Below are 6,000 nucleotides of genomic sequence, written 5' to 3' on the forward strand. Positions count from 1 at the left end.
AAAAAAAAAAAAAAAAAAAAAAAAAAATAGTGCTCAAGGCACTGATCCTAAGAAGGAAACTACTCCATAGTGATTAAGAGTGTCTACTCTGGAGTCAGAAGGCCCAGATTCAGCTCCACTGTTCACTAGTAATCTTGGACAATTTATTTAACCTCTCTGTTTCCTCAGCTACTAAATGCGGTCTGGAGGACGGTAAAGTAGTCTGATATGGTGTAAAATGCTTACAACGGTACCTGGAATAGATTAATAACACACTAAATTTAACAGTTCTTCTGGCCACTTTCCTACTGGTTTTCCTTTCTTCTTCACAAACTACAGAGCATAACACAGTTTCATATGCTAACCCTCTGTGTTTTGAACAACTGCTGATCTCCTTTTTACTTGCTTCATTCATTATCCTTGAGGACTTCCACATACACGTGCAAGATCCCTCCATAATCTCCCTTCTCAGTCCCTGACATTTTCACTTCCAATAATAAACATTATATCCATTTCACCTCATCCCATCACTTCCATGGTCCTTCCATAGTACTTCTCACTCCCAATAAATTCAACCTCTCCAAAAATCTCGATTTCAAGCACTCTGCTCTCTACACGTCATCTTCTCTCTCCAGTTCACATAATCTATCACTCTCTAACATTTATGATTCCATCTAATACATCGTCCCCACTTCTTTTCACTCTTCACCTTCTAATCATGCCCTCACTTTGCACTTTACTTGGCTTAGATTCTATCGTGTAAAATTAAAATCACTCCCTTATTACCCTCAATTTCCTGTCCTTCTACATTATAGTAGCCCGTGGGAACACCATCAGTTAAACTGAAATCTCCCCCTGATCGTGACCTGACCTGAGAAGCTGGAGAAAAGCACCCAAACTGTTGAAGTGTCACGCTTAAAATTTGTGATCGCAAATCTCAAGAGGGTCCTTAGTACTGCCCAATATTCCTACTCTGTTTGCATGATAAATTTTGCCTCCAGTTCTCACTAATGATTGTTTTATATCTTCTCTTCTTCCTTAAATTGCAACACTCGTCATTCTCCTGACATTCGTCAGATGACTTTCTAATGATCTCACCCAAAATACAAAGCAATAAGAAGAAAATCATATTTCCCTACCACTGAATGTAACAATTCCCTTGCATTTATGCCTCACTCTCTTACATTTCAACAGAGGAACTGTCTCTTCTCTTCTGAGGTTTACTCCTTTATTTCCCCATGTCAGTGAACGGTCCCACCAACTGCTCAGGCCAAAAATCTAGTAGTAATTCTTAACTCCTCTCTTTAATACGAACCTGCCATTTCATCTGTTAAGAACTTTTGTTGGCTTTGCTTTTCAAAAACATCTCAAATCTGTCTGCTTCTTGCCATATCCACCACTACTGCCCTAATCCACACATTTTCCTCCCCCCTGGGACTGTGACAGTTTCTTCCCGGCTGCTTTATTCTTATCGTCTTATTCATCTATATCCTCATAGAGGAATAAAATTTTTAAAAATATTAATTAGATTATGCCATGCGTCTCTCCTCAAAATTCCACAGTGTCTTTCCCTTGCATTTTGGATTAAATCCAAATTCTGTCTTAAAAAGCCTGAAATGCTGCAGCATTGGTTTACTTCTCTGTTTAATTTCACTCATTCCCCTCCAGTCATATTGGCCTTTTTGTTATTCTTATATCCAGCTTGTTTCTGCTCCAGAAACAAAAAACAGTTGCTGAAACCTCTTTTCTGGAAAGCTCTTCTGGTTGAAAATCCTTTTTCCTGGGTACACAGGGCATCCACTTAAAGATTACATTTTCAGCATCTCTTGTCATAGGAACGGCTAAGTTGGAACCAATGGGATAATGGGTGGTAAAATGTGTATAACTTGTGGGTCTGTAATAACTTAAAGAGAAACTTCATTCCCTGAACTTTGACTTTTTCCTCATTTTGTTTTTTTGGTCTTAAATGTGAATTTATTGTAACCACACAAGTGAATACCATTGTCTTGAGCATGACGCTGATTGATAGAGCTTGTAGAGTAAAGCTGCCTCACCGGCCTGGACCAACCACATTGTTACTTGAAAGAGAAATGCACTTCTAACTTATTTAAGCCACTGTATTTTTCAGCCTCATTGTTACAACGCCTCAGCCATTATTTTAATTGTTACAATCTTCTCACGGTTTATTTTTCACATAATTTAGATCTCTGCACATATGACATATGTACAGTGAGGACTTTTCTTAAATAACCTTCATCCCTGAGTCAATATCCATCTCACTTGCTTTATTTGTCTACAGCCATACCACCCTGAATGCATCTGATCTCATCTCATTTACATTCCTATATTTTTCTTCATATTTGAAAAAGAAAAAAAAAAGCAGCCATTGACAGCAATCAGCTGGGAGCTGGCCTGGCACCAACAGCTAGGCTATGGTGCCCTCCAGTTAAACACAGACAATTTCATAGAATAAAACTTCAGAAAGGGTCATTCTAACCATGATGGCAAAAGACAATAAACATGACCACGCTATAATCGTGTCTGAGCAAAAACAAGGGCACCACAAACCAGAGAAATGATCTAACATCCTCCTTTCCCACATAATTTGAGTGACTACTGCTTTAACTAAGCTCTATTTTTCTACCTCTAGCATAAAAACCACTATAATACCCAATCAAAGAAATACCCTCACTTTCTGAAAACACCCAAACCAGAGCAAAACCACACTTTCAGAATATTCTTCAAATCACAAGTCTAAATCCTGTAAAAGCCCCCTACATATGCCCTGTTATTGGGAGGTCCCATGGTTTTCCATTGAATGAGATCTCCAGGACCAACAAACCCGACCTTGTGGGAGAGTGCTGTCTGTGGTCTTTGGCTGGTAGACATCAGCACAGCACATATCATAACTTGAAATTATATAGTAATGTATTTGTTTACTTGTTCATAATTTTTCACCCCCGCTCGAATGTGTAACCTTTGTGAAGACAAGGATTTTGTTTTTCTTATTCATAGTTGTATTCCCAAGGTTGAGCACCAGGGCTGGTAACTGTTAGGAAGGATTTGTTTAATGAATGAATAAATTAGCAGCAGAATCGCCTTTTCTCTTCTAATAAGAGGTTTTAGACATAGTTTCTACACATTTTTAAGCCCCTTCTTAGAGATTACACTTCAGAAAGACTGGTTATGAGCTCAGATATCCACACAAAGTCCCTGGTCTTTTGTGAAACATCACAGAATGTAGGAGGTTAAAGCTCACCTTCACTAACAGTGGCCACCTGGGGAGATGAGGCTTCATTTTTTGTCTCTTAGATTCCCTTCTGTGAGGAAAACAAACAAAAATGCCAAAGTGAAATTGGCAGTACAGTTGACCCTTCCTTGAACAACATGGGGGTTAGGGGCACTGACTCCCTGTGGAGTTGGAAATTCATATATAACTTTACAGTCAGCCTTCCTTATCCATGGTTTCGCATCTGCAGGTTCAACCAGCAGGGACTGTGTAGTACTATAGTATATTCATTGAAAAAAAATCCATGTGTGAGTGGATCTGTGCATCTCAATCTCATGTTGTTCAGGGTCAACCGTAGTTAAAAGGGGAAGGAATGGATTTGTGAAATATAAAGAGAAAGTACTAACATGAACTGGTACTTGAATGTAGGAGGAAAGAAGAAAGGAATATTCTAGATTATTTTGAGATTTCAAGTCGGGAACCTTGTTCTATATTTGCAAATTTTGAGATTTCCCTTAGTTTGAGCTATGTGAAACTTAAATATTTAAATCCAGTCCCTGCCTAAGAGTCCACCAAGATGACAACATCGAAGCCTTCTGAAATCCTTCTCCCATAGGCACGCCAAATTAACAAGCACCCATGGAGCCATTTCCTCTGAAAGAAATCCAGAGACTAGCTGAGCAACTTCTACACATTGGGCAAATGAGAAAATACCCAGATTGAAACAGGTAGGAAAGGCTGAGGCATGCCCTCACCATACAACTCACCCTGGCACCGTGCTATACAGTTGGGAGGGAATGCCCAACTCCTAGTGTCACCTTCAGAAGCAAAAGATTTGGACTGTACATCTGGTGCCCCTACTTTAAGGCTCCCATTTGAGGGACAGGCTCCCCCAAAACACTCAGCCCTGAAAGCCAACATGGCTTATGTCCATGAGACCCATAAGACTATGATAAACAAAAGAGCAGTTCTTAACAGGCGTGCTCACGCTTGCGCAGTGTTGTGTACTTGTTTGATATGATCTAGAATCCACTTGCCTTTTGTTCTAAGAATGAAGATGTTTACACTGAGAAAGCTGTGTCAGGATATCATCATTAGCATGAACACTCAGTAGCTCAGCAATTGACAGGCACAGCTGGGGGCTTATTGATAAGAACTGTTGTGAAAGAGTGACTCTGGCTGGGGGATTTTAAGCTTTAAATACTAAGAGGTTTGACCAGCAACTCAAAAGTGTTTAGTCTGGGCAAGGCTACCCTGTGCTAATCGAAACAGCTTTCCAAAGATCTCCTGGCTGGGCAAGGCGACTCTTTGCCAGGCAGTGGTGAAAACTATGCAGAGCCCCTGAGAGGGATATCATCTTTCCCGTCAACACTGGCATCTTTGTTCCCAGCAATGGCTCTAGTAACAAGGGACTTTTGCTTTGGCACTGGCAGCTGGCTAAGCTGACCCTCCCAAGAACAACTCGTAGAAAGGTACACCTCACCTAAATTTGGGCTTTATTCCTTTTCTCTCCCCCTTGCCTGAAACAATATTGTGACTAATCTATTGTTGGTTTGGAGGACATGGAATCAACCTAAGTGTCCATCGACAGATGAATGGATAAAGAAGAAGTGGCACATATATACAATGGAATATTACTCAGCCATAAAAAGAAACGAAATTGAGTTATTTGTAGTGAGGTAGATGGATCTAGAGTCTGTCATAAAGAGTGAAGTCAGTCAGAAAGAGAAAAACAAATACCATATGCTAACGCATATATATAGAATCTAAAAAAAAAGACACAGATGTAGAGCATGGACTTGAGGACACAGGGAGGGGGAAGGGTAAGCTGGGACAAAGTAAGAGAGTGGCATGGACATATATACACTACCAAACGTAAAATAGATAGCTAGTGGGAAGAGGCCGCATAGCACAGGGAGATCAGCTCAGTGCTTTGTGACCACCTAGAGGGGTGGGATAGGGAGGGTGGGAGGGAGACTCAAGAGGGAGGAGATATGGGGACATAAGTATATGTATAGCTGATTCACTTTGTTATACAGCAGCAACTAACACAACGATGTAAAGCAATTATACTCCAAAAAAGATGTTTAAAAAAAAGGAGTAGGTTATTTCTTTACTGGCTTATTAAGAGACATTATCCTGTATACTATTGGCTTGTGAAATTATCATCATTCCCGCAGTGAACCTGTGCTAGATAATTATTGGCAAAGCAATCTCAGTGTCTGAATATAATTTGCCACCAGCCAAAGCACGTGACTATCCCCCCCCCAGGGCTCAGTATAGAGAGAGCAGGCAAAACCGCCCCTCTCTCATTCTTTCCCTACAAAGGGTCTGTCTTCATACTAATTTTATTTTATTTTTTTTCTCCACTTTTTTTTTGGCTGTGCTGTGCCACATTGCAGGATCTTAATTCCCCAACCAGGAATCAAACCTGTGGTCCTTGCAGTGGAAGCTCTGAGTCCTAACCACTGGACCATCAGGGAATTCCCTGACTTCTAATTTTAGCAAAAATTTAGGGGCTGGCCGTGATCCTCCCCAGAGAACAGGGAAACTTGTGGACATTTTCCCTACCTCTCCTCCTGGCTCACTGCAACAATAAAACAAAGCTGCCAGTATCTCCCCGGATGGAGTTTACACACACTTCTGGTGCCCCAGGCTTTGTAGCTGCTGCCTGAGGGGATGGATTCCCCAAACCACTTCCAAGCTTATCTCTATGCTATAATTATTTTTGGAAGTCTGAATTAATATTGGACAAAATCGTAAATAAGCCACCTATCTTTTATCATTGTTTC

This window comes from Delphinus delphis, chromosome 11 (genome assembly GCF_949987515.2).
Source record: "Delphinus delphis chromosome 11, mDelDel1.2, whole genome shotgun sequence".
Taxonomy (NCBI): domain Eukaryota; kingdom Metazoa; phylum Chordata; class Mammalia; order Artiodactyla; family Delphinidae; genus Delphinus; species Delphinus delphis.